The following is a 12,932-nucleotide window of genomic DNA, read 5'->3' on the forward strand; positions in this document are numbered from 1 at the left end:
CAGGGAGAGAAATTCTTAAGCAGATTCCACACCGAGCACAGAGCCCCATCTGGGGCACAATGTCAGGACCCTGAGAGCAGGACCTGAGCAGAAGCCAAGAGTCTGACACTTAACCAACTGCACCGCCCAGGCGCCCCTGTATTTTCCTGACTTTTAATGTAAATAGGTAAGGTTAACTCCTAAAGCTTGTAAAATATAAAGGCATCAAACATGTTTATTGTGAGAAAGAGCATTAGTCTGAGAAATATGCTTACTATTCACTTAATCTATAAATGACCTCTCTAGTGGTTTCTTTTTCCTTTCCTTTTGTTCATTCCCCAACACATAGTGAAACCTCTAGGAACAGAAAGCAGTTTGGCAGTTCAGTCTTCTTTTCCCCCCACCAAAGTTGCTGGTTTTAGAATAAAGATTATCTTTAGCTATTTCTAATTCAGACATCAGGGTGAATTGTATTCCATAGAACAAGCAATCAAAGCCCTAGAATGCAGAGCTTAAGGAGGGGAGATGAAAGCTGCAAAAATTTCTGCTACAGAGGGTAGGGAGAAGTATGTGCCCAAGGTAGACAAAGAAGTGACCATCAGATGAAGTGTCCAAGTGCCAGGGCCACACTCCAAATCAACTGTTCAGAGTTGGTATCTCTCCTCCATTGTTCTCATCAGCTAAACACATTCACAGAAGAGCTTCGCATCTGATGCAGTCTTCACTCTATTGTAGTAATCGTCAAAGTGTAGTCACCAAACCACTAGTATCAGCATCACCCGGGGAACTTGATAGAAATGCAAATTCTCAGGCCACCAAGACCAACAAAATCAGAAACTCTGGGTGTGGGGCCCAGAAATATGAATTTTAACAATGGATTCTGATCCACACTAAAGTTTGAGAGCCCTGAGGCTATGCCAATCCTATAATAACGTGGGTGACTTCGATATTCAGCTCAATGACCATCCAGCTATCTGGCCTCTTGCTCCTTGACCTCCTCAATTCTAATGACTCTCCCTTCCACTTCAGCCACCCACTCCCATGGCTGCAACCTGGACCCTGTCAGACTCAAAATTCCTTCATGTCTGAAGTCTGAAAACATCCTACACACACATCACAATCCCTTTATCTTTGTACATTTCCTTGAATGGTAAAAAATTCCCTGATGGCTTCATGTAGACAGGAAGAGATCAGCCCTATATTCTTCTTCTCCTGGATCTTTCTCCCAAGCTTCAGACCTCCACACCCAATGCCCAATGCAGACTTCACCTGGATGTCCCACTGGTGTCTCATAGCAACAGGTCCAAAAATTAACTCTTCTCTCCCCTAAACTTGTCCCCCCTCTTATGCTCCCTATCTCAGGAGCAGATGCCCACAGATGAGTTTTGAAGGGTGACCCAGGAGTCATCCTTGACATCTTCCTCTCCTTCACCCCTTACAGCCAAAAAGTCACCCAAATCCCACCAATTTTACCTCTTGGGGGTCACAAGTTATTCATCTGTTCTTCAACAAATACTGAGGCTTGCAAAGCCCTTTCCAGACCAGAAATCCTATGGGTGATTTCCTCAAATCTGTTCTTCCCTTCTCCTCCATATCCCTAGCACCAGTGCCTATGCTTTAGTCGCAATATTCCTTCTCTGGCCAGTGGTTCTCAATCCTGACTTCACATTAGAATAACCTGATAAGCTTTCAAAACTATAAGGCCTTGGCCCAGTATCCAAATAATCTAATTTAATGGGACTGGGCTGGGCTCCAGAAACAGAATTTGTTTGTTTGTTTGCTTGCTTGCCTTAAGGGAAGTTTTAGATTTATAGCAAAATTGAGTGGGAAGTACAGAGATTTCTAGAATACTCCTTACCTCCACACATGCACAGCTTCCCCCGTTATCAAAATTGCACACCAGATGTACCAGAGTGGTACATCTGTCACAGCTGATGAACCTACATTGACACATTATAATCACCTAAAGTCCATAGTTTATGTTAGAGTTCTCTCTTGGTGTTATTCATTGTATGGGTTTGGACAAATTTATAATGACATGTATGCACCATTATATTATCATACAGAGTAGTTTCACTGCCCTAAAAATCCTCTGTGCTTCATCTATTCATCACTCCCTCCCCTGAAGCCCCTGACAAACACTGATCTTTTTACTGTCCCCATAGTTTTGCCTTTTCCAGAATGTTGTACAGTTGGAATTCTATAGTATGTAGCATTTTCAGGTTGGCTTCTTTCACTTGGTAGAAGTTTATATGCATTTAAGATTTCTCCATGTCTGGGGCACCTGGGTGGCTCGGTCGTTAAGCGTCTGCCTTCGGCTCGGGTCATGATTCCAGGGTCCTGGGATCGAGCCCCATGTTGGGCTTCCTGCTCAGTGGGGAGTCTGCTTCTCCCACTCCATCTGCCCCTGCTGTGTTCCCTCTCTCGCTGTGTCTCTCTCTGTCAAATAAATTAAATCTTAAAAAAAAAAAAGATTTCTCCATGTCTTTTCATGGTTTGACAGATCATTTCTTTTTAGTGCTGAATAATATTCCATTGTCTGGATTTATCACAAAACCTGGAGGGTTTTTTTTTTTTTTAAGATTTTATTTATTTATTTTAGACAGAGAGACAGAGAGAAAGTATGGGGAGGAGGGGCAGAGGGAGAAGAAAATCTCAAGTAGACTCCGCGCTGAGCACAGAGCCCAATGCAGGGCTTAATCCCAGGACCCTGAGATTACGACCTGAGCCAAAACCGAGAGTCCTACGCTTGACTGACTGAGGCACCGAGGCGCCCCCTTCTAGAAGATCTTTGAGAAACTATGGTTCTCTTTACACATTTTAAATTTGACATCTATATTTTTATTATCAGTTTAACAATTCCCTGCTGAACACTCTGGATTTGCTCTCCTGGGACTCTCCCTCAGAAGCCCTGAATATTCAAATCAATGAGTTTTTAAGGGTGACCTAGGAGTCATCCTTGACACCTTCCTCTTCTTCACCCCTTACAGCCAAGAAATCATCCAAATCACACCAATTTTACCTCTTAGGGGATCATAAGTTAGCCCTCTAGACATTTTTATCCCCAGGGCAATACTCTTATAGTAATATTCAGGATAGGTGAGAGGTGTATCTTCCCTTTAAAGTGAGAGAAACATTGTGAAAGAGAAGAAATAAAAGGCACATTATCAGGCGGATTAATTTTAGGGAAGAGTGCACACATAAAAGTTGGGGGATGTAGAAATTGCTCATGCTTTGTATCCCCTTGGAAAGTCTTCAAGACAGGAGTGTGGGTTCCCCCATTTGAAGGTTGCTGCTTAAAACATTTCAGTAGCCTTGGTGGTCACTCTTTCACCTGTCTTTTCTCTTTTCTTTTTTTTTTCTTTCTATTTTTGAATATATAATTCGCACACCACAAAACTCACCCTTTAACATGTACAATTCAGGGGCACCTGGCTGGCTTAGTCAGAAAAGCATGCAACTCTTGATCTCGGGGTCATGGCTTTGAGCCCTGTGTTGGGTGTAGAGATCACTAAAAACAATAAATAAATTTAAATAAATCAACAAAGTGTACAATTCAGTGGTTTTTTAATAAATTCACAAAATTGTGCAACCATCACCACTAATTCCAGAGACCTGTACTCATGGCAGTCATTCCCCATTTCTTCTTTCCCCCAGACCTCCAAAACCACTCATCTCTTTTCTATCTCTATGGATTTGGCTGTTCTGGGCATTTCATATAAATGGTGTCATACTATATGGCCTTCTGTATCTGGCTTCTTCCACTTAACATTATATCTCAAGGCTCATGTATGTTGTAGCATGTATCAAGAGCTCATTCCTTTTCATGGCTGAATAATATTCCATGCTATGGATGAAGCATAATTTGCTTTTCCATTCATGAGCTGATGGAAGCTTGAGTTATTTTCATTTTTTTTTTTTTTTTGGCTATAATGACTAATGATGCTATGAACATGCATGTAAATGATTTTATGTGAATGCATGTCCTCGTTTCCCTTGGGTATATACCTAGGAGTAGAGTTGCTGGCTCATATGGTACCTCTATGTATAACTTTGATGAACGGCCAAATTGTTTTCCAAAGCAGCTGCACCATTTTACATGCCCACCAGGAACATTTGAGAGTTCCAATTTCTCCACATTCTCACCAACACTTGTTAGTGTTCAGCTTTTTTATTATAGGCATCCTCGTAGGGGTGAAATAATATCTCATTGTGATATGAATTTGCATTTCCCTAATGATTAATGAGGTTGAACATCTTTTCATCCGCTTAAGGGCTGTCTTCAGTCTTAAATCTCTAATTCGACCCCCTTTTGCTACCAAATTATTTCTAAACCATATTGCTCCTGTTTGGAGCTTTTTAATGGGTCTGCATCTCCTACAGGGTGAGAGCGACACCTCTTAACTTGACAACTGAGGCACTTTCCTACCTGGCCTCTGTCCATGCCTTAGGCAACAACACTTCCATTCTGCATCTCCTAGCTCTGTTCTAGTCATATTGAACTGCTCATGATTCTTGGAATATATATAGTGCTATTTTTTCAAGCCCCTGTGCATTTACTCATAGCATTTGCTCTGCCAAGAAACCCTTCCCTGGGGCACCTGGGTGGCGCAGTCGTTAAGCGTCTGCCTTCGGCTCAGGGCGTGATCCCGGCGTTCTGGGTTCGAGCCCCACATCAGGCTCCTCCGGTAGGAGCCTGCTTCTTCCTCTCCCACTCCCCCTGCTTGTGTTCCCTCTCTCGCTGGCTGTCTCTCTATGTCGAATTAATAAATTTTAAAAAATCTTTAAAAAAAAAAAGAAACCCTTCCCTGGTTTCTTCAAATATGTCTCCCACTTGTTCTTTGATACTAGACTTACGTGTCTCTTCCTTTGGAAGGCCTTTCCTGATCAATCCCTCCATAATTAAGTTAGCTGTTCCTTATGGGTTTCCTTCTATAGCAGTACTATATCAGAGTTGTCTCCTTTGCTTGTATGCTCCACTGGGCTGTGAGCTCCTTGGGAGTGTTGACTGGATTCAATTTACCTCTGTTTTCAGGACCCAGAACATGGCATGATTGGAGGAATTAATCTCATGGGCTCCGCATGTCCCTCAAATGCCCTCTGGCTGGAGTGCTAAGAACTTGTTCCAGCTCCTCAGGGGAAGGCGAAGCCAGCTTACCTTTAGGGCAACTTAAAATAGCCCTGACGACTCAGACACAAAACCTTCTTCCAGTTGCAAGAGTATGTACTAGTTGAAAGATGAATAATATTTTTTTAAAGATTTTATTTATTTATTTGACAGAGAAAGAGAGAAGAGCAGGCAGAGGGAGAGGGAGAAGCAGACTCCATGCTGAACAAGGAGGCAAACGTGGGGCTTGATCACAGGACCCTGGGATCATCACCTGAGGTGAAGGCAGACGCTTAACTGACTGAGCCACCCATGTACCACTAAAATGAGTAATATTAATAATGGATTAATATTAATCTATTTGGGGTCATCTCATCAACTACAGATATTAGATTCTTTTTTGTATTGTCAATATTTGCCATACACTGCTAGGAGCCAGACACCTTCACGCTCACACAATTATCTTATTAAAGAGACAACATAGAACATAGAACTTGTTAAGAGCAGAGACTCTGGAGCAAGCCAGTCTGCCTGGGTTTCACTCTTAGCTCCATAATTGCTAGCTGTATGATCCTGGAAAAGTTGTGTGACATTTCTGTGTCTTTGTTTCTTTAACTATAAATTTGTACTTACCTGATAGAATTCTAGTGAGGATTAATTGAGTTACTCTCTCTCTCTAGTCCTGTCTTAGAACAGGATTTGGCAGGATATAAGTGTCATGTATGTAGTAACTATTGTTATAAAATCCTCCTGACAATCCTAAGAGCTAGATATTATTATCCCTATTTTACAGATGAGGAAATTGAAGTTTAGAGAGAGGTTATAGAATTAACTTGATTCCCAGGCCTGGTAACTGACCAAGATCTCATATTCTGTGTGTACATTTTCTTGTCTTTAACCCTTCTGCCACTCTCTCTCAGGGTGGTGGAGAAAGGAAGAAGTGGCAGCTAGTTTGGAACAATCACCCCAATCAGACTATTGGGGCCTTGTCTCCAGGGTACCTTTCTGTAAAGGGTCATTTGCCTATTTCCTCCAAATCATGCATACGCCATGGACTGGGCAGGGGGTGGTGTGTGTGTGTGTGTGTGTGTGTGTGTGTGAAATTCCACTTCCCTAGGCGTCCTTGCTTGTCATCTACTATTCAGTGCCCTAGCTCTTTTCTAGGAGGTCATATGCATGTAAATAATTTATTCTTCGATAAATATTAAATGAAGCTTTGCAAAGCCCTTCTTAAACCTGGAATTCTATGGATGGCAAATTCCCTGACTAATGATAATTCTTTTACTATACATTCTTTCCACTGGCTCATGTGCCCAATAAATAACCCCTCCTTTGTGTCATACCCTATGCTGGACACTGAGGACACAAAAATGAATAAGACTCAGTCCCTGCCGTCAAGGTGCTCAAGTCTTGTGGGGGAAAAGATAGACAACAGCAAAATATGATCAGCATTCAGAAAAGGAGGATGCCTCCCAGAGCATAGAGGAGGCATCCAGCCCAGTTGACCTGGGCTTTGAAAGGCAAATATGAATTACCTAAATTAAGAGGGGAAGAAAGGGAACCACGTGTGTGAAGGCACTGGAGGATGAAACCACAATGACGTGTTTAGGCTCTACAAATAGTTTTGGATGAGGCACAAAGAGTGTATATATGGCAAGGGAAGAGACAAAGCTGGAGAGGCAGGCTGGGGCAGATTAGTGCAGGACTTGTATGCAAAGGTAAGGAGCTTGTAATTCAACTTGAACGTTATGTGACATTTAGTTACGGCCCTCTTCCTGCACAACTGCTTTTTTTTCTGGCGGTCAGCATTCAGTTAATTTAGAAGCCCAGATTAATTTACCCATTTATTCATTTATTTGATCATCAACATGTACTGAGGGCCTGTCAATTTTTATATAGGGACAGAAAGCCTCAGGAATAGACTTTTGGGATCACAGCTTGAAATCTTGTGAGCTTTTATAGAAGACACTAAATCTCAGCTCAGGCTTGAGATGATTTACCCTGAAACCCTATCCCTTCCCTGCTCTTGGTGTTGGGTCGTTTGGACTTTTCTGAGCATGCTGCGGTGAACCAGGTCCGGGACACATTATGGGAACGGCTACAGTCACAACAGCTGAACCAGTCAGTCTGGGGGGTGAATCGGTGCCTGCTGTACTCAGGCATAGGGCACCTCATAAGTGAGACGGAGAAAGAAGAGAATATCAAGTCCTTGCTCTCTGGGAATTCATAGTATCAATATGAAAAAAGTTAGACCCAGAAGACACATTACAAATCATTAGTCACAGGGGATAAACAGGCTCTTACAAAGTGCCTGACGCTGTGTGGGGACCCGAGACCCAGTTCCTATCCTTAAGGACCTCACAGTCTGGTAAAACAGGTAATGTAAAAACAGGTTATGACCATAGTGCTTCAGGAGGTGGAGGAGATAACTGGCTAACCACAGCCCATTGTCAACCAGTAAAGCTTAGGAAGGTGTCCTAAACAAAGATGGGGGTGGGTATATTTAGTCTGAGCTGTGGCTGGAAAGAAGTGGGAAGAGCGGCCCACAGAGAGAAAACAGCCTGAGGACAGAGAAGAGTAGTAGGTGAGAGTGATTGGCTTGTCTAGAATAGGTGGGGAAGTATCAAGTAGAGGGTGAGAAGGGGCCAGATGACAGGGCCTTGAATGCTGAGCTAGGCACATGGTGAGTCATTGGTTTCCAACATGGAGGTGACATGGTTGGATCTGCCTTTTAGAAAGACAAGTCCCTTTCATTGCTGGGCTCCAGGGTACTCATCTGTAAAATGAGGGAGTCAAAGAGATCTTCAAAATCTCTTCAGGGTATGTGCCTATGAGGCTGATTTAAAGCAGTGCTTCTCAAATTTTATTGTGTATACAAATGACCCGGGGATCTTGTTAAAATGCAGATTCTGGTTTAGCAGATCTAAGTGGGGTCCTGGACCCCAAGAGTCTGCATTTCTACCAAGATCTCAAATGCTGCCAATGCTTCAAATCACACATTCAGTAGGAAGGATTTGGAATCCAACCTATAAATTCTGTAAATTGTAAATTATATGATTAGACATCGTATCTTATTTAAATTTTACATTGTTTTAAGGTTTGCAAAGAGATGCACTTACATTATCTCCTTTTACTGCTTTCGGCAATTCTTCCTGAAAGGTAAGAGGATAAGGAGACAACACATTTGTGGTTGAAACTTCAGTAGTGCACCATCAAAAAAAAGAAAAAGAAAGAAAGAAATCTTGCCATTTGCAACTATGTGGATGGAACTAGAGGGTATTATGCTAAGTGAAATAAGTCAGAGAAAGACAATTATATGATATCACTCATATGTGGAATTTAAGAAACAAAACAGAGGATCTTAGGGAAAGGGAGGGAAAGATGAAACAAGATGAAATCAGAGAGGGAGACAAACTATAAGAGACTCTTAATCATAGGAAACAAACTGAGGGCTGCTGGAGGGGAGGGGGCTAAGGGGATGGGGTAACTGGGTGATGGGCATTAAGGAGGGCACTTGATATAATGAGCATTGGGTGTTATATACAACTGATGAATCACTGAACTAAAACTAATATACTATATGTTAGTTAATTAAATTTAAATTTAAAAAACCAGTGAGGTTTGGGGAAAAAAAACAACTTCAGAATTACAGTTGGTCTGTCTCCTCCCAGTGTCACTCTGGAGTCAGGATTGTGAGTCTCATTTTACGGATGAGGAGATGGAGGATCTGAAAAGAAAGCGGACTGAACCAAGGCCCAATGCTGTAGAAGTGGTAGTACAGGAATTAGAATGGAAGCCTCTAGATCCCTATTTCAGTGCATCCATTCCTTCACTCAGCACAAATTTATTACACACCGACTATATTTCAGACCCATCACAACATGTGAATGTGACTAGAAAGAGTGAAATATATAAATCTAGGGGGAGAAGGCTTAGTGGAGTGTGTGGCTTGTTGCTGAGCTGTCAGCTCTAAAGGTGGATTACATAGGAAAGCCATTCATTCAGGGAAGAGAGATATCAACATTACTCTCTGACTTTTGTATGTACATTCATCACATATTGACTAAGCCCTAATCTGCACCAGGCCTTACGTTCGATTCTAATGACAGAGACATGACTCAGACAAGTTTCAGAGAACTCACAGCCTCATCTAATATTGCATTTCACTGTTTACAAGCCCTTTCCCCATCATTACTAATAGTTGCCATTTGCTGAGTGCTTAATGTGTGCAGTGTTGTATTAAGCTTTAAACGCTGTTAGCATAGATAGCTTAATCCTCAAAAGTCTTGTTAGAATGTATACCCCATGAGGGCAGGGACTTTTGTCTATTTTGTCTCCTGATGTATCCTAGAACCTAGAAGAGTCATTGTCACATAATGCCACTCAAAAAAAATTGTGTTAAGTAAATGAATAAACAATCCTGTTATGTAAATATAACTATTAGTCCCACTTCACAGATGAGTAAACTAAGGAGCAGGTGGGGAAAATGCTTTGCTTAAGGCCTCCCAAATACTAAAAGGCAGAACTAAGACACTTTTAGAAGAACTCAGAATTGTCTGACCCAAAGTGGTTTTACCCACCGAATGAACACCAGTAGTTGTCAAACCGTGGCATGCATCAGATCACCTGTAGACTTTGTTAAAACACAGATCACCGGGCCTCCAAGTTTCTCACTCAGGAGATCTGGGGCGAGGTCAGAGAATATTCATTTCTCTTTTTTTTCTTTTAAGATTTTATTTATTTATTTGAAGGAGGGATAGTGAGAGAGAAGAGCATAAGCAGGGGGAGAGGGAGAAGCAGGCTCCCAGCTAAGCAGGGAGCTCGACTTGAGGCTTGATCACAGGACCCTGGGATCACTTGAGCTGAAGGCAGATGGTCTACTGACTGAGCCACCCAGGCCACCCCAGAGAGTATTCATTTTTAACAAATTCTCAGGTGATGCTGATGCTGCTGGTCCAGGGACCATATCTGGAAAACCACTGCTCTGTACTAAACCGCCTACCAATTCCTTATTTATTCTTATCAGTTAAATAGAGTAGAGGTTCATATCCAACAACAGATGAGGAAAACAAGGCCAGAAAAGTAACACAACTTGTCCATGTTCCCACAGCAAGTGTGGGATTCCAACGTAGTGTGATTCCAAAGTCCTTACCATTCTTGATAAACCTTGCTACCCAGATGATGAAACATAAGCAAGAAACAGAGAGGAACCCTGAGGCAGGGAGGAGAGAGGGTATTTTGTCAGGAGGAGAAGATAAAGTTGGAAAGGTTACCATCCAATTTGCTTCCCTGAAGAAAGAGTCCATGGCTCTGTTATTAACTTGCTCTGTGCCCCGGGCCAAGCCCCTTCCACTCTCTGGTCCCCAGTCCTCTTCTGTATAAAGCAGGAGCCTTTCCAGTTTGAGCCCCAGCTACTGCGCTTTAAAGACAAAGGGGCGCCTGGGTGGCTCCGTCGTTAAGTATCTGCCTTCCCGCTCAGAGTGTGATCCCAGGGTCCTGGGATTGAGCCCCTCATCAGGCTCCCTGCTCTGCTGGGAGCCTGCTTCTCCCTCTCCCACTCCCCCTGCCTGTGTTCCCTCTCTCACTGGCCATCTCTCTCTCCCTGTCAAATAAATAAATAAAATCTTAAAAAAAAAAAAAAAAGGCAGGGAAGTAGAGGTTGCATTGAATCCTATTTCTTTTCTTTTCTCTTCTTTTTTAAGATTTATTTATTTGAGAGAGACAGAGTGTGTGTGTTTGTGCACAAGGAGAGGGAGCAGCAGGCAGAGGGAGAGGGAGAAGCAGGCTCCCCGCTCAGCAGGGAGTCCGATGCAGGGCTCCTAGACCCCTGGGATCATGACCTGAGCTGAAGGCAGACACTTAACTGACTGAGCCACCCAGGCGCCCCTTGAATTCTATTTCTGATTGCATTGTGCTGGCTCGAGGCCATGCAGGTCAGGCGAGGACTAGGTGATATGCAATCACCACTGCTGAAACGGGAGTCTGAGCAGGGCTGGCACCTCTCACGGCTTCTTCCTGATTTCGGTGGGAGGGATGCAGGGAGGGAGTGCTGTGGGCTATGCGGGGCCAATCTTGAGGGATTGACTGGCCACAGCAGGAAGGGCAAGACCCCTGCACAGCTAACCCATCCAATGCTAAGGGTCCTCAGGGAACCTGTAGAGGACAGAGAACTGTGCCCCAGAGTAACCTGGGGAAAGCCTAATCGTCCCTAGTCCCTAGCTTCCTGCCACCCGCAGCCACACCTGCCCATGAAGAACAACTGGCTCAGCATGAACTAATGAGGACCTATCCCAGGCCTTGAAAGTGACCTCACAGCAAATGTGATTGGCCCGGTCTTTCTGCCCTGGGGGGATCCTGCCAGCTCATAGATGCCTCATCTTTGGGGAAGTCTTGGTGGGTTGTGTGACCTTGAAGAAATTGCTCTACTTCTCTGAACCTCGTTTATAACATGGATATATAGTACTTATCCCGAAATGACCTATAAGACTGTGAACATGTCTAGGGAACATCAAGTCTTTTAAAAATGTTTTTATTATTTTGTTTGCTTGCAAAAGTAATATATCATTATTATAAAAATAAAGATGGGATACAAACACTGGAAGTTCCCTGTAGGCTATTTCCTTCGTCCTTTCCAGCTCATAGTTAACTATTAAAGTTCAGGGTATTTTCCCTCAGGGTTTTTTTTCCCCTATGGACGTACAAAAGGTTATTTTTAAACAAACTGTTATACTATAGAATTTTTTGTTTTTTGCTTAACAATGCATTTGAACATCTTTCAATGTTCAAATGAATGAATAGACCTATTTCATTCTTTTTAATGTCTACATTGAATTCAAATCCCCTATTCTTGGATATTTGTTATTTCCATTGTAACAACAGCAACAGCAACAATAAAATCTGCAGCAAATATTTATCTGTTTGTGTAAGAATTTCTGTAGGATACAACCTTGGAAGTTGAATTTCTAGGTCAAAAATGTAAGCACAGGCAACAAAAACAAAAATAAGCGTCGGATTATATCAAACTAAAAATTGTCTGCATTGGGGTGCTTGGCTGGCTCTGTCCATAGAGCATGTGATTCTTGATCTCAGAGTTGTGAGTTCAAGCCCCACACTGGTCATAGAAATTACTTAAAATAAATCTAAAAAATAAAAAGTATCTGCACTGCAAAGAAAACAATCAACAGAATGAAAAAGTAACCTATGGAATGGGAGGGAATGTTTGCAAACCAGATATTTGATAAGAGATTAATCACTGGGATATATGGGAAACTCCTACAACTCAATAGCAAGAAACTAATAGCCCTGTTAAAAACTGAGCTAGGGATTCAAGTGGACATTTCTCCAAAGATGTACAAATGGCTGACAGGTATACGAAAAGATGCTCAAAGTACTAAACATCAGGAAAATGCAAATCAGAACCACAATGTGGTATTGCCTTACACCTGTCAGGATGACTGTTATCAAAAACGCAAGACAAGAAGTGTTGTTGAGGATATGGAGAAATTGGGACTCATAAAAAAAGAGAGAGAGAGAGGCAAACCAAGGAACAGACTCTTAGCTATAGAGAACAATGGTTCTAGGTGGTTGCTAGGGGGGAGGTGGGAGAGGAGATGGGTTAAATAGGGGATGGAGATTAAGGAGTTCACTTGTGATGAGCACCCTTCTCTAAGGGTGATGTAAGGAAGTGCTGAATCACTAAATTGTATACCTGAAACTAATATTACGATGTGTGTTAACAAACTGGGATTTAAATAAAAACTTAAAAAAAAAGAAATTGGAACCCTTGTACCCTGTTGATAGGAATGCAAAATGGTGCAGCCACTATGGAAAACAGTTTGGAGGTTCC

Source organism: Ursus maritimus, unplaced genomic scaffold (genome assembly GCF_017311325.1).
Source record: "Ursus maritimus isolate PB19 unplaced genomic scaffold, ASM1731132v1 scaffold_12, whole genome shotgun sequence".
Classification (NCBI taxonomy): domain Eukaryota; kingdom Metazoa; phylum Chordata; class Mammalia; order Carnivora; family Ursidae; genus Ursus; species Ursus maritimus.